The sequence below is a fragment of the Triticum urartu genome, chromosome 5 (genome assembly GCF_003073215.2).
Source record: "Triticum urartu cultivar G1812 chromosome 5, Tu2.1, whole genome shotgun sequence".
NCBI lineage: Eukaryota > Viridiplantae > Streptophyta > Magnoliopsida > Poales > Poaceae > Triticum > Triticum urartu.
The window spans coordinates 21,168,349-21,195,275 of NC_053026.1; the positions used below are offsets into that span (position 1 = coordinate 21,168,349).

Genomic DNA, 26,927 nt, shown 5'->3' on the forward strand with positions numbered 1-26,927 from the left:
TGGATGACAATTTCAGTTGTAAAAACATCATAGCGGTGTTACTTCATGCCACACTCACACTTGTGGTACTTATTATTTGGATAGATTTAAAATGATCAAACCCCGAACATTCGAGATTTATCATTTCCGTTTATCAATGCATCATGACCTAAATTTTTTTGTTTGCAAAAACTAAGATATGGATTGAAATCATTTATGCAGTAATTTGAAGTAGAAGTACACTACAGATCATACTATTTTTTTTTCGAGAGTACAGATCATACAGTTTTGACAAGTGAAAAAAAAACAGAACTATTCTCCGACCCCAAATCTCCAACCCGCCTCTTCCGCTCCAGGCTCTCGCCGCCGCCGCCGTCTCCAGGCTCCCGCCGCCGTAGGGTAGACAGCGCGAAGGCTTCAGATGGCTCCCGCATCACCACCGCCTCCCTTCGCCGGTCAGGAGCGTGGACGGATCGAATCGCCGCCGCCGGACACGCCGCTCGTGGGACGCACCGGCGGCGCTCGGCGGCAGGGCTCCTCCTCCCCAAGGCCCAGCCATACCTCTCGCGTCGGCAGCCTCCGGTGATTTGCTCTTCCTTTCCCCTGGATCTCACGTTTTTGAGAATTTCACCTAAGCTGCTAGGTTTCTCTCCCAGGTCACTGAAGAATACAGTGCCGATGGAGACTACGGTGGGCACACCGCCGGAGCTGCCGGAGGAACTCCTGATGACCGTCTTCGGCACCCTCGAGATCCCTGATCTTGTACGCGCTGCTTCCGTCTGCACCTCGTGGCGCTCCGCCTACACCGCACTGCGCAGCCTCGGCAAGCACAAGCAGGCCCAGACGCCGTGCCTGCTCTACACCTCTGAATCTGCTGGTGACAATGTTGCGTGCCTCTACAGCCTCGTGGAGAAGAGGGTCTACAGGCTGACCCTGCCGGAGCCACCTCTCCGCCGCCAGTTTCTTATTGGTCCTCGCTCGGCTTCCTGGTCACCGTCGACGATATATCTGAAATGCACCTCGTCAATCCTATCACTGCTCAACAGATTGCTCTTCCTTCAGTGACCACCATGGAGTACGTGAAGCCCATCTTTGATGACTCGGGTGCTGTCCACGAGTACCAATACCCATGTCATTTTGCAGGACGAGCTTTCTTCGCGCCATCGATCGTCGCTCGCTGTAAGCTGCGAGAACAACTCCAGATCAAGGCGTTTCTGTTTCATGATACATCCACGGGAAGCTACATCGTGGCGCTCATCCACGAGCCATTCAACCACCTCTCGTTTGCAAGAGTAGGGGATGAAAAGTGGACCTTGCTGCCACCACACCATCACTATCAGGACTGCACCTACAAGGATGGGTTGTTGTACGCGGTGGATATAAAGGGAGAAATCCATGCCTTCGATCTTAATGGTCCTGCTTTTACAATGAAGATTATCAGGGGGATCGACGAGGATTTTTATCCCGATGCCATATACATTGTTGAGGCCCCATGGGGTGGTCTGCTGCTTGTTTCAAGATTTAAAGAGTTTGAGGATCCTGCTGAAGATGGTGACCCTGAAATATATGTTCCACATACTACGGAAATCAAATTACACAGAGTTGATGATGGCACAGAGAGGCTTGTGGAAATCGATTGCTTGCCTGACCATGTGCTGTTTCTTGGGCACAACCATCCACTTTGTCTGAGTGCCAAAGATTACCATGCTCTCAAGGGAAACCATGCCTACTTTACTGACGATGATGAGTACAATAAAAACTGTAAGAGTAGCCCTCGTGATATTGGAGTAGTTGGCTTGAGCAATAATCGCGAGGTGGACCTTGTGTCTCCTCTGCTTTGGTCCAACTGGCCTTCTCCAGTGTGGCTTACACCCAGCCTTACGGTGATGAAACTGCCATCAAATGACCGTTGGCTCAGTGGATGGGATCATGTACTCTCGAGACCATCACCGACTGAGGCTACGGTAGGCACTACACTCCTGGAGCTACCAGAGGACATCATGATGCGTGTCTTTGCCACCCTTGAGATCCCTGACCTCGTACGTGCTGGTGCTGTCTGCACCTTTTGGCGCTCTGCCTACACCGCCCTGCGCAAACTTGGCACACACAAGCAGTCCCAGACGCCGTGCCTGCTCTACTGCTCTGAATCTTCCAGCGAGAATGTTGCCTGTCTCTACAGCCTTGTGGAGAAGAGGGTTTACTGGCTAACTCTCCCGGAGCCGCCTCTCCACAGTAGGTTTCTGATTGGGTCCTCTCTTGGCTTGCTGGTCACCGTCGACGAGAGATCTGAAATGCACCTTGTCAATCCGATCACTGGTCAACAGATTGCTCTCCCTTCAGTGACCACGATGCAGCACGTGAAGCCCATTTGTGATGACTCGGGTGCTGTCCACAAGTATGAATACTCAAGGCACATGGCAAACCAAGCTATCTGCCCTCCAAAGATAATTGCTCCAGCTGCCCTGAGGGAAGTCTTCCACCAAAAGGCTCTTGTGTTTTATGATACACCCACAGGGTGCTACATAGGGGTGCTCATCCACATGCCGTTTGGTCAGCTATCCTTTGCAAGGGTAGGGGACGATAAGTGGACCTGGCTGCCACCTCACACTGATTATTTTGACTGCACCTACAAGGATGGGCTATTGTATGCAGCGACTCTAATGGGAGAAATTCACACCTTTGATCTTAGTGGGCCTGCTGTTACAATGAACACTATCATGGGTGTGGATGATGATGACGATTTTGAGATTCAGGGAGCATACATTCTTCAAGCTCCATGGGGTGGTTTGCTGCTTGTTTGGAGATTGAAAGTGTATAGTGGCAATCCTGATGATATTTCATCACTTACACTGCACACCAAAGGAATTAAAATACATGCGGTTGATGTTGCTGCCAAGAAGCTTGTGGAAATTGATTGCCTGCACGGCCATGCGCTGTTTCTTGGTCATAACCAGTCACTCTGTCTCAGCACTAAAGAATGCCCTGCTCTCAAGGAAAATCGTGTCTACTTCACTGACGATAATGAGTACATAACTGTACATAAGGATAATCGTCGTGATATAGGACTACTTCGCTTGGATAATAATAGCTGGGAAAGCCTTGTGTTTCCTCAGCTTTGGTCCAACTGGCCTGCTCCTGTGTGGATTACACCCAATCTTACAATGATGAAACTATCGTTAAATAAGTAGGCCGGCTTCAAGAAGGCTTAATTGCATTGCTTAGGACTATGAGCAGGAGTAGGAGGAGGCTGGTTTCGACAACGCAATTACAAATTCTGGCATCAAATGACCGATGATTCAGGAGGTCGCGTGATGCATCGTGGTGTCAAGTTATCATCTATCAAGTATTTAAGCTTCATGGACATGTTTGTTGTTGTATCGTGTGTGGGACTCTGCAAATTTATCATGTCTTGTGACTGATGTGTGTGTGTGTGGTTGTGTCTTTTTATGACTCCTGGGAGAAGTCAGAGAAATAAGAACTTTGCTATGCTTGTTTTGTGGTGATTTGTCAGTTGTGAACTTTTGATGATCACTAGAACATTTGCAAGCTGCTGTTTTGGACCCACGGTGTTGTTGTTTGGAGCTGATGAGCAGCTGCTCCTATGAGATAGATGTGCTCTAACTCTTCCCATTTGTCAGTGTTGTTCACTCATTCAGTTAATTGACTTGCCATCTCTGATCTCTGTGACTGCTCGCTGTTGTATGCAAGACAGTAAGAAGCCAAGAAAAGGATTTCAATATTCTAGGGCAAGCATGAATTTAAATTGCTGCTGTTTTTCAGTTACTTTGAGTGATATATGTTTGTTATATGTACCACTGTTCTTTTGTACTGTATTTCCTATGACAGGTTCACATTAATTTCGTCTGATAACTCCATGTAGAAGTTATAAGGAAGCATGGTTGCATGTGTGAACTGAGTAACTGGGGATTTTATTATTCTTTGGCCTGATTATTATATTTTATCGAAAGGCATACTCATTGATTCATTCTGGACATTGTTTTGATAATGCAGGTAGAAGATCTCCGCGCAAAGAACGCCAAGCTGAGAACAAGACGTTGACCAGGGCAAGAAAATTAATACAAGCTGCTCTGGTACCCCAGTCTTTCTCTTCGTCTGTGATGTACAAATCGTCGTGCTCTTGTTAGCTTGGTGGAAGCAGGATTGCCGAGAGGACCTTTCTGTTGGTGTGCAGGTTGTTATGCTAAGTGTATCAAATAAGAAATTATTTTTCTTTATGACTAGGTACTTAGGCTTCTTGTCGACAAGCGGAGCAACTGTGGCAGTGACGTCCTCCTTGAGTGAGCACAAGTCCTGCTCAGCCGCTATTTTCTTGGATGCAAAACATGCTTATGAATTATGATACAAAGACTTAGGCACTCGAGGTACTTACGTGGTTTTCATCAACTGAAAAAAGGTAGCTGAAGTCTATACCTTTTAAAAATAGAATGAAATTCCAGACATGCCTTTTTATCTACACAAATAATAAGTTTCCTCTTATTTTCTTTTTCACCAGCTCATTTCAGATATCAAGCTTAGGAGTTTTATATGGTAGCATTGGTATTTGTCTACCCCAGCTTAGCATATGAATGATTTGTTTCGATTTTTACATGAGAAATCTTTTGTCAGTGATGGAAAATGAGTTATTGCTCATCAATTCAGCTCAGGGGGACTGTAGCAGCATGTGTTTTATTGGGCTGTAATTTGTTAGTTCAGTGTCAATTTTGTGCAGTGTACGTGCTCTTCATTAGCACGAGGGATAGTAGGTCTTGCATGTAGAATTTTTGGGTCTCAGTCATTGAATATACTAGCTATGTTCAGCAGCAGGGCATTTGTTTTTTTCTCAGGTTGCTTCTGCTGAATGTGTCATTATCACCTAGGTAATTGATGTTTTTTCATGTAGATAGCCCCAGGTATTATGTTCAGTCAATCAGTTTGTTTCTCCATTTAGGCTGCCAGTAAACAAAATTCAGTGGAAGTTAGTAGGATTCAATGTGTATAATTCAGTCCAGTGAATGTCCAGTCATCAATTTTTTCTACCTTCATGTTGGCTCCATACAAAAAAAAATTTGGTGTAAGTTAATAGGATTGAATGTATATAATGCAGTTCAGTGATTGTTCAGTCTTTCATTTTTTCAGTTCATTGCCTAGTTTTTTTTTTAAATTTGTGAAGGAATTGTAGATTACTTAAGCACCTGTAGAACCAGAGTACACGCAGCCATTGTAGCAGATATATGAGTGGCCTCTAGTCTTGAAGGTATTGCCACCCAATGCCATTATCATCTCAAGATAGATATCCAGCCATAATATCACATAAATGATCTCTTGATGGTAGGAATGGCGTATGAACACAGTGCTGATAGGAATTGTTCTTTTGGAGAATCAGCAACAATTAGCCTTCAACAGTACAGACATGAATTGTTCTTCTGGAAAGAATCGAATACTTCTAAGTTCACATGACCTGTCTAAATAGGGGACCACCCAACAACTCAATACGTAACACAAACGGTTCCTCCCAAGGATAAAATTCCATAACACACATGATAGTTCAGCGACAGAAACCAAATCCACAAGTACATTACGCTGCCACAGCATATCAGATTACAGTTCAACAAAGTGAATAAATCGACAACTAACTACGCTAGGCTGCAAATAAGTTATGGTAGTTCAACGACAGAAATTAAATCAACAAGTGCACTAGTTTTGTGAAATAAACAGTGTCCTTGGTATTTAAATTCATGCATGGTGAGTTCCAGATGGTTCATATAGACAAATGATCATAGTAGACAGGTTGAATGATTCTTACAAGTCTTTTCATTTTTCCTTAACAAAATAGTTAAGCAAAGGCAAATATATCTCCTGGTGCAAATTCTGAACAGGGAACACATGAGTAGGGATAGTGACGATAGCACGTGACGCACCATGATAGATAGTCGTCCAGACCTAGGGGCTCATGAAGTGGCATGCCATCGATGCTGTATTCGGATCGACGAGGCTCAGAGGTTCCATCCATGAGATTAATTGGGCTATTGTCCTGCATACCTGGAGTCTTCATATCAAATCCCAAGTAGATTGCGTCGGCGCCAATGGAGGGGAACACCGAAGGTGTGACAGATAGGGCATGTTTAAAGCCGATAAACACCGCGCGTCCACCAAGCCCGTGGATGGGCACCATCTTCCTCGAATCCAAGTCGACCCGGTACACCTCGTATTTCGTATCTTCATTATTGTCATTGTTGCCTTGCCCTCGGTACACGAATATGAGCTCCCCGCCATTGTCCACGGGATGGAAATCATAATTCCTTGTCCTGTCTAATGATGTAGGCAGGTCGGCGGCGATGACCAGCCGCGGCGGTTGGCTTGCACTAGTCTCCAACACCATCACCGCCTTGTGGGTGAGGCCATAGAAGCGGTCGGCGAAAGACAGGGACTGCAAGAAGTATGGGCAACGACGGACCACCGTCGTCCAGTGGCCGTCGCCTGGCTTGGCGACGGCAAGTATTCCATACAAATCGAAATCGACCGCGACGGTGCTGTCATCGGCAAGGCCAGCGCCTGGCGGCCGGCGGGAGGTCGGCCGCCTGGCGGGTGAGCGGGTTGAGCAGCCGGACTGCCCATGTCCCCCTGTGGAGGAGGACGAGGAGGCCCTCCATGGTGGGGCCGAACACGTCGTGCCCGTCGAGCTCCGGCAGGTCCACGTGCCTCGAGCAGCCGGTGGAGGAGTTGATGAGGCAGTGGCGCCCGCGGTGTCCCGTGCCCCTGAGCATGATCCACTGGCGCGGGTGGAAGCGGCGGTCCAGGACGCCGTGCTCGCGCGGGTCAGTGGAGCAGAGCCGCCACGGGCGGCAGACCGCGCGGAAGCAGACGTAGTCGGCGACGTTGTTGGCGAGGAGGCGCTCGGCGATCAGCCCCGCCGGCCCGTCGTCGAGGTTCGTCCAGTCCCGGCGTGTCCGTGTGCAGGAAGAAGAAGGGTGGGAGACGAGCTTGGCTTGCGTGGAGGGCGACGACGACGGTAGCTCCGACATCTCGCTCGGCGGCGGCGGCGGCGGCTGCTGGAGGACAGCAGATTGAGGATCTCGTTTCTGTCTCTCCTGCGTCTCGATGGTAACGCAGAATTCTGATGCGGTGTATCGCCCCCATGTCGCGTGCCCATGCAGACGAGCAGGCCCGGCCTCGTCCGTTAAAACTTTCAATTTGAGACCTCGAGGGCCTCAGATATTCTGAAAGAAAAACTGGGTTTATTTTTTTCTCAAAAAAACTGAGTTTACTCCGATGCGGAATTGTCAGTTTTGGTGAAATTTCACCACCCTAATCACTATAGAAGGCTGAGGTTGATATTTATCTTGAGAACACATTGGTTTCTATTATATGCTTCGGGTTATATGTGTCTATTAATTAATCTATTTGCACCTTTCATTTTTCATGTTGACTGCTTGTTAGATCCCTTAAATATCATAAAAAAGTTTGATTTGCATATGTAGGCTCTCTCTTTTCCATCAATGTACAATCACCGGAAAAAACCCAATGCATGAATCTCCTTCTTTTTTTGCATCCTACTATAGAATTCAAAGTCATTTGCCTTTGGTTATCAAATGTTTAAGCTTTCTTTTAACCTTTTTAATATTGTTCATTGCAAGTTTTCATTCGTCTCTGCACGCATGCATGCGAGTTGTGGCTCCAAGATGCACATATAAAATATAGCTGGCCAAATGGGCCGGGCCAAACAGGTCAGCCCGCAAGCACGCCGGCACGGCCCGCCATGGGCCAAGCACGGCACGGGCTAAACGGGCCGTGCCTGGCACGCGGCACGCCTTGGGCCGTGCCTAGGCCTGGAGCCTGGGCACGCGGGCTGGCACGGCACGGCCCGTTTAATTTTTTATATATATTTTAGTTTTTTTATAGATGTATACGTAAAATATAGCCCAATAGGCCTAAGAACCAGCCCAACAGGGTGAAAATATGCAGCCCAGCGTGCTAAACGGCCCATCAGGCCGGCCCGTTTACTAATCAAGGCGTGCCTGGGCCAAGGAGCTGCGCCCGTGGGCCGGCACGGCACGGCCCGGCTATTAAACGTGCCACGGCGGGCTGTGCCGGGCCAGGCACGATTAGCACAGGCCGTGCCGTGCCGTGCCGGGCCGGCCCGTCTCACCAAGTATGATATAAAATTGTAATGTACTGGCTAGAAATCCATAACCATGAAATAATTTGTATGTCATGCCATAGACTGTGAGTGAAGTATTGTGTGTAAATGCCAATTTCTTGTCTCAGTTTTTCCTTCAGGAGACTGATGCATTACTAGTGGCAGTTATGTAATTTATTTCTGGTTCCGTCTTTTTCCAAATAAAATCATAATGTATGGTTTGAAAACTACTTTTTTTGCGGGATATCGAGAACTGCAATTTGATACATTGCCAACGAGATGCATGTTAGTGGACACGTCTGCGAAATCCATGCATGTCCACATTCATGGTTTTTGTATTAGGTCGTTCTTTAAATCAACATTGATTAGTTTATTTTCCCCTTTGTAGACGGTTATGGGCATCGTAGATACGCCCACTTACATCCCTAATTTTCAGAAAATTTTCCACGGTGCAGGAAGTTTAATAATCCATAGAAAGTGAACTGAACTGATACAGTAGAGAGTGTTAGAACTGCATTTTCTATATATATATATATATATGTACGTGTTGTATACCCGTTGCATTTTCTTGTACAAGTTGATCTATCAATATAAAGAGATGCCAACCGGTTGAGGCTAACCACAGCAAATAATTCCTTTTGACTTGGTATCAGAGCGGGTCAATCCGACCTAGGGTTTTGCCCGCACATGCACTTCCGCTGCCGCCGCCGCCGCAGCACTCCGACGCGATGGCCTCCTCCGCCGCGTTGCAGCTCTCCACTTCCACGAGCACCTCGTCCCAGCCCTCACTATTAGGAAAAAAGCTTATACACAGCCATTTATTAGTAGCGCGTTATATTGACCCGCGGTACTGCTACTTAGTAGTAGCGAACTATATTGACCCGCGCTACTAGTAAATATTACTCGTAGCGCGTGGATAAAAAAACACGCTACTAGTAAATATCCCAATCGTGTCCTGCAGACAGGTCATAGTAGTAGCATGGGTTTGTTGGGCCGCGCTAGTAATAGAAACGTAGTCGTAGCGCGGGTCACGAAAAGCGCTACAACTAACCCAGCCCACCCAGCCCAGCGAGACAACCAACCTAGCCTAGCGAACAACCTCCATCGCTCTCTCATTTTCTCCTCTTCCTCCCGCGAACCCTCGCCGCCGCCAACAACGACGGGCGATTCCGACTACTTCCGGTGGCCGCCGCCGGAACTGCACACCCACGAGCTCTCCTCACGTCGGTGCTTCCTTCCCTCCGGCCAGATCCGCTCCTCGTGGTGGCAAGCACTCGCGCGCGACCCCTCCCCGTGGCTAGGGTTTCGGCTGCCTCCAACTACACCAACACCTCCGCCATCTTCACAAACATCTCCATCACCTTCCCCCCTCTATCTACAGCGGTCCACTCTCCCGCAACCCGCTGTACCCTCTACTTGAACATGGTGCTTTATGCTTCATATTATTATCCAATGATGTGTTGCCATCCTATGATGTCTGAGTAGATTTTCGTTGTCCTATTGGTGGTTGATGAATTGCTATGATTGATTTAATTTGCTTGTGGTTATGTTGCTGTCCTTTAGTGCCCATCATATGATTGCACGCGTGGATCACACCATAGGGTTAGTTGTATGTTGATAGGACTATGTATTGGAGGGCAAGAGTGACAGAAGCTTCAACCTAGCATAGAAATTGATGCATACGGGATTGAAGGGGGACCAATATATCTTAATGCTATGGTTGGGTTTTACCTTAATGAACATTAGTAGTTGCGGATGCTTGCTAATAGTTTCAATCATAAGTGCATAGAATTCCAAGTCAGGGATGGCATGCTAGCAGTGGCCTCTCCCACATAATACTTGCTATCGGTCTAGTAAAGTAGTTAATTGCTTAGGGGCAATTTAACAACTACTACCACCGCTTTTCCACACTTGCTATATTTACTTTATTGGTTCTTAACCTAAACAACACCTACCTTTTATTTACTTGCTCTTTATTATCTTGCAAACCTATCCAACAACACCTACAAAGTACCTCTAGTTTCATACTTGTTCTAGGTAAAGCGAACGTCAAGCGTGCGTAGAGTTGTATCGGTGGTCGATAGAACTTGAGGGAATATTTGTTCTACCTTTAGCTCCTCGTTGGGTTCGACACTCTTACTTATCGAAAACTGTTGCGATCCCCTATACTTGTGGGTTATTAAGACCTTTTTCTGGCGCCGTTGCCGGGGAGCAATTGCGTGGGGTGAATATTCTCGTATGTGCTTGTTTGCTTTATCACTAAGTAATTTTTATTTGCTGTTCTTAGTTGTTTTCTATCTTTAGTTATGGGTAGGAAACGCAAAATACCAAAAAAATTAGTTGTACCTACTGAACCAATGGTTGAAGAACCAATCAAAATCTATCACACTGCTGAAGCCTATTACTTGGATCATCTTCGATCCCTATGTGCTCGTGCTGAAACCCCAACTAGCTTAGTTGAGGGCAAATCTTTAGATGAGCACGCTTGTTTTGTGTGACATCGAATATCTGAAAAAGGGAAAACTTTACTGGATCAAATTCATCGTTTGCAATGCTATGCTTGGAATTTATGTGAAATATATGATTATACTTGTTGTTCTGAAGACCCTAAGAAACACCTTCCCTACCAATGTTTGTTTAGTGATAATGGAATCGTATCCTCTTATGCTAAGGGTGTTTATAGTTACTATGATGTTCAACAAATTGAAGAATTTGTTGCTTTTAAGGGTGCTTATGAAATTGCTTCTTTGATTGAAAAGTATGATGCTACTCTTTACAAATCTGAAAATTTTGCCATATTTAAATATTGCTATGATAATTATGCTTCTAATGCCTATGTTGAACCATATATTGAGTACTACTCCACTGTCCAAGAAGAGACTAATATTTTGCAGGAGTCTATGGAGAAGAAATTTATGAAACTGTGAGCTCATTGGATGAAAAAGATGATGAGAAGAGCGAAGAACAAAAGGAGGAAGAGCGGATTAGCTACCCGTTCCCACCTTCTAATGAGAGTAACTCTTCAACTCATACATTGTTTAATTTCCCTTCGTGCTTACCGGAGGATGATTGCTATGATGATTGTTATGATCCCGTTGATTCTCTTGAAATATCCCTTTTTGATGATGCTTGCTATGCTTGCTATGCTTGGTTCATGTCAATCCTTTTATAAAAACTTCACCTTCAACATCTTCTTATAAATTGGTAAACCGCCATGATGTCATCTTCTCTGATCGCTGTAAGCCGGAGTGACGTCACCTGTCATAACGAATCTATCCATTATGTTTCTTTGTTTAATAGATCAGCGGAAATCGAGGCGACAGCTCCGTTTTGTGGCCGCTTGATTGTCGCGCCTGACTTATGTTCTTTCGCCTTATAAATAGGACCGAAGGGTCATTTCTTTTCTCCTTCCGTGCCTTCTTCGTCTTCCTTGCGTCGCCAGCCTCGGAGCTCCGCCGCCGCCGTCGACCTCTGCCTCATCCTTGGCCGCTGCATCAACCTGAGCGCACCAGAACACTGCAGCAACCTTCCGCATCTTCCTCAGCTCTGGTAAATCTTCTATCCTTTCCCCCGCAGATCTGGCCTAGGGTTTCGTAGTTCTTTAGTGTTCATCGTCTGTCTCTTGCTCATACGATAGATCTTTTGATGAATCCGCAAGTCTTTACTCTGTGCAATGATAGTTGTTTGGCCTTTCGCCTTCACTTATGCATCTCAAACCATAGATCTATATGAACGTTTTGCTCATTGGTTCGGTACTGCTCCCTTGAACCTCTAAGTATTTATCTTTTTCCTGAACTTGCTTTAGATCCAATGATGTAAAGAACTCTTGTGAAACCTGTTTCTGCATACCTGTCCATCCGCAATCTCAGCTTTTTAATGCTTATATCAGGCGGTTTAACCTTATAGAAATTTTTCCAAATCGGTATATGCCATTAGTCCCCTTGTTGAACCGCCAGATGTTGGTTGCTTCATGAAACTCCGGTTCAGATAGTTCTGTCTCCGGTTTACCAGTGCATATACCAATCGTACCTTGATCAAATGCATTTTTGAACCGGGATCTTCTACCTTGTAGATTCCATCATGGCCAAGCAAGTATATGAGTGCAATTGGGTTCCTTGTCGCGTCACAGAGGATCAACTGGACGATTTAGTCCTGATTGGCGCTTTGGGCAGCAAAGATACCATCCATTGGAGGGCTCCTGGCAAAGAATGCCCTCCCACACCTCGAGAAGGAGAGGTTGTTGTTTTCGTAGATCACTTAGCCCGGGGCTTTAAACCGCCCGGTTCTAAATTTTACCGGGATGTCTTAGCCGATTTCCAACTCCATCCGCAAGACACTGGCCCCAACTCTGTTACAAATATGTGTCACTTCCAAGTGCTCTGTGAGGTGTTCTTTCAAGAGGAGCCCACAGTGGAATTGTTCAGAGACCTTTTCCATCTAAACCGCCGTACCGAGTTTACTGATGGCTCTAATACGGAGTTGGGTAGCGTGGCGATTCAGAAAAGGAAAGAGGTCACATACCCTCACGCCAAGCTGCACAGTCACCCCAAGGAGTGGAATCAGACATGGTTCTACTTCAAAGACACCCCCCTGCTGGTGAGAATCCCTTGCCTGGCTTTCGTCCGGAGCGGCTCAGCAATACACACCCTTTTCCTCAGAGATTGACTGCCCAGGAGAGAAGCAAATATGCTCCCCAACTGTCAAAGCTCCGAGCCTTTATGGCCAACGGCTTAACAGGGGTTGATCTCGCTCGCTGTTGGATATCATGGAGCATACTGCCCCTTAGTCGGCGCTCCAAGATGATCATAACAACATATAGCTCATTGAGCTAATGTTATTCCAAGATGATCATTTCAGGAAAGCTCAATGATTGGCATGGCATGGATGGTGAAAGTGGAACCCTCAAAATGCTAAGGACAAAGGATTGGCTCTAGCTCATATGCTCAAGACTCTTCATTTTACATTTTAGTGGTCCAAGATCACATTGAGTCCATAGGAAAATCCAATACTATCAAGGAAGGATGAGGTGTTGCTTAATGAGCCTCTTGCTTCATGTGCTTAATGATATGCTCCAAAATCCTCAGCTACTTTCCCATATCCACATTTGACCTAAACCCAAAGCCAAACTCGGCCCTACCGATTCTTTCAACCCGGCGCCACCGAGTTTCACTTGTCATAGCCATTGCCAAACCCTAAGCAAATCGGTTCTACCAATAGGGATCTCGGTCTCACCGAGATGGGATTGCAATTTCTCTGTTTCCTTTTCGTAACTTTTCGGTCTCACCGAAAGAGCGGATCGGTCCCACCGAGATTGCAATGTAAACTCACTGTTTCCTTTTCGTAACATTTCAGTCTCACCGAGAAGAGCGAATCGGTCCCACCGAGTTTGCCTGACGAACCCTCTAGTTAGCTTATTACCAAATCGGTCTCACCGAGTTTGTGTAATCGGTCTCACCGAGATTACGTTATGCCCTAACCTAACCATATTGGTCCTACCGAGTTGCATGTCAGTCCCACCGAAAATCTCTAACGGTCACTAGGTTTACTATTTCGGTCCGACCGAGTTTGTTGATTCGGTCCCACCGAGATTGGTAAATTGTGTGTAACAGTTGGATTTTGTGTGGAGGCTATATATACCCCTCCACCTCCTCTTCACTCGTGGAGAGAGCCATCAGAACACATCTACACTTCCAACTCATATGTTCTGAGAGAGAACCACCTACTCATATGTTGAGGCCAAGATATTCCATTCCTACCACATGAATCTTGATCTCTAGCCTTCCCCAAGTTGCTTTCCACTCAAATCTTCTTTCCACCAAATCCAAATCCTGTGAGAGAGAATTGAGTGTTGGGGAGACTATCATTTAAAGCACAAGAGCAAGGAGTTCATCATCAACACACCATTTATTACTTCTTGGAGAGTGGTGTCTCCTAGATTGGCTAGGTGTCACTTGGGAGCCTCTGACAAGATTGTGGAGTTGAACCAATGAGTTTGTAAGGGCAAGGAGATCGCCTACTTCGTGAAGATCTACCGCTAGTGAGGCAAGTCCTTTGTGGGCGATGGCCATGGTGGGATAGACAAGGTTGCTTCTTCATGGACCCTTCATAGGTGGAGCCCTCCGTGGACTCGCGCAACCGTTACCCTTCGTGGGTTGAAGTCTCCATCAACGTGGATGTAGGATAGCACCACCTATCCGAACCACGGGAAAAATATCCGTGTCTCCAATTGCGTTTGAATTCTCCAAACCCTTCCCTTTACATTATTGCAAGTTGCATGCTTTACTTTCCGCTGCCAATATACTCTTTGCATGCTTGCTTGAATTGTGTGATGATTGCTTGACTTGTCCTAAAATAGCTAAAATCTGCCAAGAACTAAAATTAGGAAAAGGTTAAGTTTTTATTTGGTCAAGTAGTCTAATCACCCCCCCTCTAGACATACTTTCGATCCTACACGCACCGTGGCACAGTGCGTCATTACTAGTTTAAACTAGTAATGGTGCACTATGCTACGGTGCGCCATTAGTAGTTTTATAAAAAAAAACAGTAATGGCGCACTGTGTGGCCCGTGCGCCATTACTAGTGCTAACTAGTAATGGTGCACCGTGTGGTGATGCGTCATTAGTATGTTTGGAAAAATAAAAAAAATTGTTACTAGTGACGCACCATGTGCCAGGTGCGCCATTAGTGTCTTCCACACTAATGGCGCACCAGCATATGGTGCGCCACTGCTATATAGTAGTGGCGCACCACATGACAGGTGCGTCATTAGTGTCCATTCCATCTATAGCCCTTTTCCTAGTAATGAACATCAGGTACTCGGATAACTGGCATGAAGGCCAACATGATGTTGCTACTTACTTTTGTGAGGACCTATATTGGCTACTTCAGAAAAAAAAACAGAACTGAATCCATGCTTAAATATGAGGTTGTCCAAATGAATGTAGCAGGAAAAATAGAGCCCCACCTGTTACTCTGGGCACCACATGCAAGCAGTAAAAATAATGCATAAACCAAAATGTGGTAGGCAACACAAGTAAGCAAAAAAAAATATTTATTTTCCACAACCATGTATCCAAATCTGCACGAAAAAAGGCAATGTCATATTGCTTATATCCTGATCAAATAAGCTTCTTGGAAACACAACTCTAATAAGGACCAAAAGGAATCAACTGGACAAAGGAATATATAACAAAATGGAGCAACAGCCAAACTTGAAAGGTTTCATTTGCTACCCAGTGGAGCAGCCTTTGTCGGATTGTCATTTCGGACTGATTTTGCATATCACTTCTCTTATGCTTGGGTTTCCTCACATCATTGTGTCACATCGGCTATAATCAACAGTCACATGTGTGTAGTTCTGCTAGCTAGCTGGGGGTTTCCATGATTTAATTTATCTGATGCACGTGCAAAACATTAGCTTTTAGAGAATTAACCTCATAGTAAACTCTATTATGCTCACTAAGATTAAATAAGTCAGTCAATAGATGTGATATATCCAGGTTAATTTTATTTGCAAACCTCGAAAATGACATTATGATTTGCACAATATTATAACACATGGCACGATGAAGAAGAAAAATACCTTTGATGATCATGCCACTTTAATTGCATAATTCCTCCATCCAATGTTCTCTCTTTCCCTAACATAAGAATTTTGTCGTATGGCATGTAACAGTCAATTAGCATGTCTAGCAGGAATTATCCTATTAATGTTGACTTAATAAATATAGAAGGCTAAGAACCTTTGTTCTAGTTGATCATTAAGCACTGAGTCTAGCACTATGAGACTGATACATGCCAAAACAAAGGTTTAAAGTGTAGGAAAAAAGCAAACCTGGCATATCCACTTGAGTTTAGATGATGTATAGCTTATTGTATAAACTTGAATATCTTTGATTAATACTATATTTCTGAATTAGTGCCAGAAGCATGCATGGTCCTGAATCTGAAAATAAAACATGGAGCCCAATCATGATACACTTCTTAAAGGAAAATTCACTATAACTGTATTGTTCTACATGGAAAATACCATGCCCATTGTGATATCTACTGGAATATTACATATCATGCACTCCAATTAACGAGTAAGAGCATATGTAAATTTGTAAAATCATAAACCAACTTCTGAAATTCTAGTGTAAGGTGGGAACATGAAAATAGTGTGCAAGTATAGACTGTACATTCCTCTAGCTAAAGAAAAGCCTGTGAGCACAACTTCTGAATGCATGTGTATACGCTCCAGTTTTTAGAAGCTTCACCGATACCTATACTTTAATGTTTTTATAACCAAGATCATTGTCTTATCCTTGACTTGCAAAGAGTATGGAAAATCCAGGGCCCTACAGAACCATAATTGCAAAACCTCATATAAACAACATGGACACTCCCTAAATATTGCAGCATATAACTGTACGTATGTAAGGGCCCGAATTTCCCGTTTCGACCAAGTTTCAAGCCATATGGATTGTTCTAAAGATACGTCTGTTGCTTCCAGTATTGAAGTGCATGTCAATCCGAAATCTCAGCAGCAAACATCAGTGTTAGAAAAACAAGGCTTCTGATACATGGGACTAATTCTAAAACTATAAACAGAGAAGTAAATAGTTCCCCAAATTAACACAATACCTCTTGTGTTATAGAACTATGATACCAACTCGTGTGCATCTACAAGATGTTTGCAACATAATAAGGTCAAGATCAATACATTAATTCATACTTGAACAATTTTTAGTTTTAATCTAGATAGTGAAACATCCTAGTGGCTACAGCCTAATGCAGATGCAGGCATGCACAATGAAAATTGATACTAACCTCTTCCCTGAGCCGAGCTTGAACCAAAAGGGAGATGACTCTAGAGGGCCGAGCTAGCGGTGGGGCTTGAAGATGAGGAGGTCAAGGGAGACGACAACGAGGGCGGCGGTTTGAGCGGGCCGTTCTCCATAGCCACCCGCCTACACGAGCCTCCCGTGCTTGCTTCCCACTTGCCGGCACAGCAGTAAAGCGTGCAGCTTCTGCCCGCACGCCGCTAGCTATTCTGCCGTACAGGGAGGTGCCACCGCAATGGAGACGAGGGCGGCGTGAGGAGCCGGAGAAGAGCGGTGAACTGCGGCGGATAGGTTATCGTGCAGAAGAGAGTGAGGGCGGGGCGGGGCGGCGTCGTCCACAACCAGGACTGCGACGATGCGGATGAGGAGGACAAACGATGGTGAGGGTAGGAGCCTGGGAGGCATGGGTTGGCCACGCGAGTCCTCCTAGCGGCGAATCCGGATCTGGAACGGCGAGATGGCGTGCGTGGCGACGATTTTTTCACGGAGACAGATGCGATCGGAAAGGAGGGGCTGCGGGAGAGGGGGTCATGGAACGTGTGTTCGTGGGTAGTGTTTTTTCTTTTTTCTTTTTTCGTTTTTAATTTTGAGCGGGGATTGAAGGTGGGGTTAGTCGCACGGGGGGATCGAAAAGAGAGATTGAACCATCACGACGTTCGATTCTCCTTTAATAGTGGAGGAAAAAGCAAATGTGAATTACTCTAAATCCACCAAACTTAGTGTACACAAATAAATCAGCACCATCAGATCTAACCCACTTAATTGTATCTAAGAGCCCGTATTACTTTGATGGTCTGCCGTTGAAACGAATGAATGAGATTAAATGTTCTGCCAGTCTGCCACCATCGTACGGTCTCCACGCATGCCCACTAATCCGCTCACGACGTCATCCCCCCGAACAAACATCATCGTATCAGTTGTAACCAAAAAAAAATCACGTCTCCAACTCCAACCATAGCGCCCACCTCTCCTCCAGCCGCCACACAACTCCTCCCTATTCCCATCGCCGCCGCCTGCCACTCCTCCTCTCCTCTGCTACCCAAGGCGCGAGGAACCAACCTCCCGAAGCAACCGGAGTGGCAAGCGGCGGAGGAATGGAGAGATGGCGTCTACGGCGGCGGGCGTCCTACATGCGGATCAAGCACGAAGAGGAGCGGCGCGAGGCATCCTGGAAGGAGCCCGATGTTGCCGCGCGCCTCGGCGAGCTCCGCGACCAGATCCTCGCCGCTTGCGCCTCCTTCGCCGCACAACACTCTGGCTGCTCCTCCGTCCGCCGCGGCGGCAACCTAGGTACGCCTCCACCTGCCCTGCCTACCCGCTTTGCAGGCTTTCAGATAGGGTCTCCGATCATGGCGAACTGAAAGCACCAGCCCAGGAAGAGCTCGACAGCGTGGAGGTCCTCTCCAGTCCAGCCAGCAGTACGTGACCAGCCCGAGATCCACAACCGAACCAAGCACTTCTCCATTCTTTTTCTTCTTCTATTACCTAGCCAAAACAATTTTCTTGAGAACAATCATATCTGGTTAGGATGCACAGATGAGCCTAGAACCTACAGCACAAATAATGGAGGAGTGACAACAATAGAGGATGGACCTGTGGTTGCTTTCCAGCTCTTTTCTTCAAAACAATCTGAGAAAGAGTGCAAAGGAAATTGGAGCATATATAGGCATAGGGCAACAGAAAATTGCTCCGGAATATCTCCATCTTATGCTTATTGCTTTGATGTACAGTGACCTATAAAAGGGTCAAAACAATCAGCGAGATACTTCTCTAGGTGTAGAGCTCATTGACATACACCTAAATTTTTTTTTACATTATTATTCTCAATAGTATGGTTGAACATTCATTACCTTGTGTTTCATACTTGGTCCCAGCCTCCCAAGCTTAAATCTGAAGTTGTTCTGTATAGGGGAATGAATTGTATGAGAGTGTGTTTTCAGGCTTAAATCCGAAATTCTTGTTATACTATCTGTGCATGCAGTTCGTATGGTAGAACCAATCGATTTGCAGAATATGGCATGATCGGGAAGGGTAATTGGTGCGGCCACCGGAAGGCTCGGTAGTGCTGATCACCGGAGCTACACTACCGGCGGTGCCATCCAAATCCTCGGTGACGCTCAAGGTATATACAATGTACACACGAAGGTGTCCACATGCAATTATCTAATTATTGGATGCATCAGATTAACGTGCTCAATGAATCACATGTGTATACTTGAGACAAATGAATGTATTACTGGTTAGTCAATTTTTTTATTTATCCTTTTTATGTGTCCTCCAGGGTGACCATAGTAGCATCTTGAGCCCAAGTACAGTGCTGCCATCTAACGCTTCCTGCAATTTTTTAGCTCCAGAAATTTGGACTGTCCTGCAAGAAGAATCAGTTTGAGAAGGTTGGTCTATGCTACTTCTCTAGGGCTGAGTATATACTCTTTGTTTGTTAATTGTAGTGATAGTTACTATTATTGAATTGCTAAGGTGGCAAACTGAAACTTATTGAATTACTAAGGTGACAAATGAATTGCTAATGTCGAAGAACCCGAGTCATCGGCCCCACAAGTAGAACCAGGTAATACCAATAATGTCAAGATTTACTGTCGTGTTGAATGTTACTTCTGTACCAAATAAGGCCTCTAAAATATGTTGAAGTATCTTCCAGTTTGCACAACTTAGCCTACATAGGATGCCACTCAAAACTGTATTGAAAAACCTGTGTTCTTATGTTTTAAATCATGACGATGCAGTAAATTAAACTTTAAGGAATTCAAATGGAGGTTCTGAAGAATGAATTGAGAATCGTGCTACCTTCCGGATCCACACATATTTTGCCTGAACACTTATTCAGATGTTTGTTTCTTCACAATACTTTAGCTCTGTAGATTGCAATGCTTCAGCTATGCTGCAAGCTTGGAATTGTTCAACACGAGAATAAAATGGGCTTAAGCAAATAAAAGGTACAAGGAATGTATGTTCCACCAAATCCAACATTTGCAGGCAACAACAAATAACACAATACTCCAGAGTAAATCATAATGCAGCTGGTGTAGGGGTTATCAGCTACTCCAGTGTTGTCATGTTTCTTGCTACTTACTAGGCCTGGGAGTTTTTTCAGTTTCTACTGTTCGGTTATTTTGTATATTCGGTTAGCAAATCTGGAAACCGAAATAAGCTTGCAAATCTACTAACCGAAACTTCGATTAACCGAAAAATCGGTTCGGTTTACTACCGAAATTTATACACAGAACATAATGTGCAGATTTCAGTTTCAGATTTTGTCACTTTAAACAGGATTTTAGAAAGAAATCAATGGGAACAGAAACAAAAAATAGAAATAAACGCAGCACATCTGGTGGAGCGCTCATCCGATCCGTTAAGTTCTGTTGTGGTGGAGTGGTACGCGGCTGGATCTTGGAGAGAAGAAAGAGGAGCGCATATGCGGTGGCGAGCTAGCGACGACAAGCGCATGTCGCGGTGGCCGGCAGGGAAGATTTGCGCGAGTGGCGGCAGCGGCGTAGTCCAGCCCATCAATTCAAATTCTGAAGATGACATGTAGCCTGAATCCAAGAGGAATTCAGTTGTTCGAAGACTATGTTCTTTTTTGTATATCTTGTTCACAGTTTGCATCTCTACCATGTTTACTTGGACAAGTATTATAAGTCCTTCCATGTTCACTTGCAATTTCATTTTGGATTATGATTGGTTTTTTGTCTACTCCAACTTCGCATACACCCTCAGAAGATAAGTACAGGGTTTGTATTGAACTTCACCTTTAGAGATTTAGGGATTGTTGGCACTATAGAATTCAATACACATGAATTTAATGTGTTACTTTGGTTGAGGCGTGCGTTGCACATGCACGCTTACTAGTGAGTATAAACAAACTACCTCTTATTTTCATAATTAGAAAATGCTCTTATGAAACTTTTGTTCCATGACCGGCAGTGTGATTCCCCCCTCCCCTCCCGTGAGCGACCGCGGGAGGGGAGGGACCCTAGCCGCCGTCGGCTAGTCCCCCTCATCCCCTCACCGCCGTCCAGCATTGGCGGCGGCGGGGCAGCCTCTCTTCCCCCGCTGGGACTGGATTGGCGCGGGACGATGTGCCCAAGCGACAACGCGACGGCAAGGCCTGGCGGCTGCGTCTCGGGCTCCTGCTGGTGGCATGATAGGCCGTGGGTCGTGGTGCGGCGTGCTGTGCTGGCGGCGGCGGGAGGCCGGGGTTCGCCCCGGGTCTGGCGGCCTGCGGGTACGGGCACATTGGGGCATGTCACTAGTGACGGGTCATGGTGCAGGTTGCGGATGCGCCCGGTGGTCACCGGCTGATGCAGCTTCCTTGGCAACGGCGTGCCTGCCTGGTCCTAGCCTCCTCCGCCCGGCTTTGGAGGCTGGTCTTCGGTGGGCGGCGAGGGGTGGTGGCGGAGGGCATGTGTGGGTTGAGGTAGTGGGTGTGCTGCTTGGCGGCGGTGCAGACTTGTAGGGGCCCCGGCGGCACGGATCTGGCGGCCGGGTTCGATAGGCAGTGCGGGGTGGTGGCGACGACACTCCCTCTCCTTGATCAAGGTCGGTGGGGTCTTCGACCTAGGGTTCTCGCTCGGGCGGACTAGATCTATGCCCGAGGCGGATCTAGTAGGGGTTGTTGGGCTTGGTCCGGAAGGGGTCCACGGGCGGCGAGGTTTCCCTCCTCATAGGCACGGTGCGAGGTGGCGGTGGCTGTAAGATCGATGCATCGTCGGATGGATCGACGCCAATGGTCACAGACATGGCATCGTGGAGGCTTGCCAGGGCTGGGGCTGGCCTTGTGGCGCTCGTCAGCAGTCACTGGATCGTGTCCTCCCCCGTCCATCTGAACTGAGTGAGGACATAGGCATGGGCGCTTCTTACGGTTGAGGCGCTAATTCAGATTCGGTGGCTAATGCCGGGCTAGGAGTGGATGGAGGTGCCTCTACTCTTCCTGTCATGGTCTCCTTCCTAGCCTGAATGTTCTCATTCGGTTTGATCGATGCATCCCAGCGAACTAGTCATTCGGTCTGGGGAGATCCCAAACTGAATGTTCAGGAGACTAGTATGATGTCCATGCTTTGCCACGGAGCCGTTGCCTTAGGAGGTGGTCAAATAACGTTAGTGTCCTTGTGTCCGTTGCACAATTTACGACTATTGAAGATAGCAAAAATAGGTGAGCGGCAATGCAATGTCAGAGAATTTTAAATGACCATACTAGGTTGGGAAGAGAAACTAAAACCAAGATTGATTTTGAGTTGAAGTCACAGTTTTGTATTTGTTATTAAATTGTGACTTCTACAAAAAAAAGTTGGCCTCACATGAAAGCAGTGTATTTATTTATTTATGATAGATTCTACATGTAAGTAAAGTATATTTGTTTATATCTCTTTTGAAAGATTGTTAGTTTCACATGTGGTGATGCTCGTATTTATTTATTTGAAAAGGATGTTGTACCCACATGTGAAGTCACCACCAACTCCAATCTTTATAAGTAGAAAAGATATCGACGTCTAAAAAGTTAGATGAGTCTACGGTTGGGCCGCTGTTTTTGTCTGACTTGAACGGACACGCATGACGCACAGACAAAACGGGTTGTGCGTTGGAGCTGGCGTTGGCTGAGAAGAAGGAACAAGAAAAGCAAGAGAAGTGGCAACTACTCAAGGAAAAATCCGACCACAAGGCCGTCACTGAGGAGAGAAGAGCCAAAGCCGTAGAAAACAAAGCCGTGGCCAAACTCCTTCAAGAGAAGAATAAAATCATGATAATGAACCAAAATGAGATGAACGATGTCACGAAATAATAGCAGTTTTGTTCGGGAGAGTAAGCGGAGGGGGGAAGGAGAATTTCAGTTTGCCGCCCCTCTCCTACCGACGGCGCATGCGTGGCGCGGCGGCTACATCCACGCGTCCTACTGACGGCCGCCTCTCTCCCTCACCGGGAACCCGACTGACAATTTCCCTCCGAGTGGTCACCTCAAGTCCTGAACATGTCGGGGGCTGTGGAGCAGCTTTGTTCTGCAGCGCAAAAGGACTGGCGATGTCAATACATAGAGGACCACCTGCTGGAGTAAGTTCTTCGCCCTCCATCTGCTAAATTCGAGTTTGGAGGATGCTACAAGGTATTGCTATGATATTTTGTGCTGCTTTATCTTCTTTTCTATCCCCTTTTGCTGCCATGTGTCGTTTCAAGTTGAAAACTCTACTACTCCTTTCGTTCATTTTTATAAGTCGTTTCAAACAACTGAAATTGACCTGTTTTACATATTATCTGAAATGTCTACAAGGTCTTATAAAAGTGAGGAAGTAGTAGAGAGTTTCAACAACATTGTACAAAAATGAATTTGGCCGAAGACTGGCCGGTCGGCCGGCGTGCATAATAATTGAGTAGTGACTTTTACAGTACCGTGTGATTGCAGGCAAGCAATTAGACTAGTCCAGCGGCCGGTTTCTGGCGACAAAATTCCATGAACAAGACCTGATTGAATGATTGAACGAGCTCGTGCTTTGACCGTGGACTCCCTGGGGCTTGTAGAATGTGGCCAAAGATCTCTGCTAGTGTGGCTCTGCTACATAGCTAAATACTAGTCACACTCAGATCTAGTACTCCCTCCGTAAATTAATATAAGAGTGTTTAGATTACTAGTTTAGTGATCCAAACACTCTTATATTAGTTTACAAAGGGAGTACTTCATACGATGCTTCCCCAGCTACCCAGCGCTTGTACTTCCAGCATGTTTCACATAACCATTCTCTTGTTCACCACCCTCATCATCATAGCCATCACTTCCTTTTCACAGACGGTGTATGCGCTGGCGCTACAACCCCAAAATGCCTACGGCGGCGGCTGCATACCAGCCGAGAGGGCCGCCTTGCTCTCCTTCCACATGGGCGTCACACGCGATAGCGCTGGTGTCCTCGCCTCGTGGCAAGGACAGGATTGCTGCCGGTGGAGGGGCGTCAGCTGCAGCAACCGAACAGGCCATGTCATCAAGCTTCACCTTCCCAATAAAAGTCCGGACCCTGGCATCATTTATTATCCGTGTGACAAAGGTAATTCATTGGTCGGAGAGATAAGTCCCTCTCTGCTTTCCTTGAAGCATTTAGAACACATGGATCTTAGCATGAACTGTTTGCTAGGGCCAAATAGCCATATTCCTCACTTATTGGGCTCCATGGAGAACTTGAGATATCTAAACCTCTCTGGCATTCCATTTACCGGTAGAGTTCCTTCTCAGCTTGGTAACCTGTCCAAGTTGCAGCATCTTGACCTTGGCGAGGGTTATTCTGGGATGTACTCAACGGACATTACCTGGCTAACAAAGGTACCTTTGCTGCAATACCTTAGCATGAACACAATAAATCTCTCAAGGATAGCTGACTGGCCTCATACGTTGAATATGGTTCCATCACTAAGGGTCATTAACCTTGCTGAATGTTCACTTCATACTGCAAGCCAATCACTTCCCTACCTTAACCTCACGAAACTTGAGAAGCTTGATCTATCTTATAATAATTTGGACCACTCAATTGCATCAAGTTGGTTTTGGAATGTGACGAGCCTCAAATACCTCAGCCTTCGTTGGAATTCCGATGCAAATTGGTTATCTGGCAAACTTCCCGACGCACTAGGAAACATGACATCACTCAGAGTCCTTGATGTGTCAGTTACCAATCTGAATGAGACTGCGAACCTTAAAAGTCTTCTTAAAAATCTTTGTTGTTTGGAAATCCTCGACCTTTCTGGAAATGTCTTGAATGGAGATATAGTGGCCTTGATGGAGGGGCTGCCACGATGCGCATGGAAAAAACTACTAGAGCTAGATTTCAGTGTTAACAAAATCATTGGGACCCTGCCAAATTTTATGAGGGAATTCAGAAGCTTGAGCATGCTTGACCTGTCCGACAACAACCTTGTTGGACCTATACCACCAGTGGTTTGGAATTTGACGCATTTAACCTTACTTAAACTTGGCTGGAATCAGCTCAACGGGAATGTACCAACTGAAATTGGTGCCCTTAGTGCTCTGACTGTTTTAGAGATAAGTGCCAACAACTTGACCGGAGGTATTCGGTCCGAGCTTGGAAAATTGAAGCATTTGGCGACCCTTAGGCTCGGAGGCAACAAAATTACTGGACCTATTCCACTAGAGGTTATGCATTCAACTAGCTTAACCATGCTAGACCTTTCCAGTAATCACCTCAATGGAAGTGTGCCCACTGAATTAGGTTCCCTGAAGAAGTTGGTCCATCTGTACCTAGGCGGCAACGACCTTAGTGGTGTGATCACGGAAGAACACTTTGCAAACTTAACAAGTTTATTGAACATAGACTTGTCTTCCAATAATTTGAAGATTGTAGTAAACTCAGATTGGCGTTCTCCCTTTAGGCTACAGTTCACAGATTTTGCATCTTGCGAAATAGGTCCTCTCTTTCCAGCTTGGCTTCAACAGCTGCGGGGAATCACTCATCTTGACATTTCGGGCACAGCTTTAGAGGATAAGTTTCCTGATTGGTTTTGGTATACATTTTCACAGACAAGATATCTCGACATCTCTAACAACCAGATGAGTGGCAGTTTACCAGCACATCTGGATGACATGGCTTTGGAAGAACTCCACCTAAGTTCAAACCGACTCACCGGGTCAATACCTTCGTTGCTGACAAATATCACAAGGTTAGACATCTCCAACAACAAATTTTCAGGAGTAATACCATCAAATTTTGAAGCCTCCAAGCTTGAAATGTTGCTTATCTATTCAAATCGAATTGGTGGGTACATTCCAGATTCTATTTGCAAATTGCAACAATTATCGTATCTGGACTTGTCGAACAATTTTTTTGAGGGTGAAATTCCTCAATGTTTTGACATCCAACAAATGAAATATCTTTTGCTCAGTAACAACAGTTTATCAGGAAGATTCCCAGCATTTTTGCAGAACAACACATATTTGGAGTTCTTGGATCTTGCATGGAACAAGTTATCTGGAAGATTGCCTACATGGATAGGAGATCTGGGGAAACTGCATTTTGTATTATTGAGCCACAATGCATTTTCGGATAATATTCCGGTGGACATAACAAGGCTTATGGTTCTTCAGTACTTGGATTTGTCAGGCAGCAATTTCTCTGGTTCAATACCTTGGCATCTATCAAACCTAACACTTATGAAAAAGGTACATAAGCAGCAGTTCATGTATATTGATGATGGATATACTGGATCAGAAATGGACGGCATGATCCAGATGAGTGCTGGTCGGTTGAAAGAAATATTCTTAGTAGTTACAAAAGGACAGCAGCTTGTGTATGGTAGAGCATTTGCATATTTTGTGAGTATTGATTTATCAGGTAACTCCTTGACTGGTGAAATCCCTACAGGCATCACTTCCCTTGCTGCACTAATGAATCTGAATTTATCGTAGAACAAATTGAGTGGACAAATTCCAAACATGATTGGGTCCATGCAATCATTGGTATCTCTCGACCTCTCTCGGAACAAGCTCTCTGGTGAAATTCCGTCGAGCTTGTCAAGCCTGGCATCGTTGGCTGCCTTGAACCTGTCCTACAACAATTTATCTGGAAGGATACCCTCTGGCCGCCAACTTGACACCCTCAATCCGTACAACCCGTCTATTATGTACATAGGAAACACTGGACTTTGTGGGCATCCCCTCCAAAATAATTGTCCAGGAAATGATTCTTTCATCGTCTATGGTGATCTTGAAAGCAGTAAGCAACAGTTTGATCCACTGACCTTTCATTTTGGTCTTGTGCTGGGACCTGTGGTGGGGCTCTGGGTGGTATTTTGTGCCTTGTTGTTCAAGAGGACATGGAGAACTGCTTCTTTTCGGCTCTTCGACAAGGTGTATGATCAAGTCTATGTATTTGTGGTTGTGAAGTGGGGAAGCTTCACAAAGAACACAGCCGCAGAATAAGCACTTTTTTCCTCTGAATGGGAGCTCTGGACTATTAATTAACCATGGTGACTTGGTG

At 45.7% G+C, this 26,927-nt stretch overlaps 2 pseudogenes; both read left to right on the forward strand.

Moving 5' to 3' along the window:
- Positions 1 to 271: 271 nt before the first annotated feature.
- On the forward strand, positions 272 to 3,522 carry LOC125507232 (annotated as a pseudogene).
- A 20,146-nt stretch (positions 3,523 to 23,668) lies between these two features.
- Positions 23,669 to 26,869, forward strand: LOC125506658 (annotated as a pseudogene).
- The last annotated feature ends 58 nt before the right edge of the window (positions 26,870 to 26,927 follow it).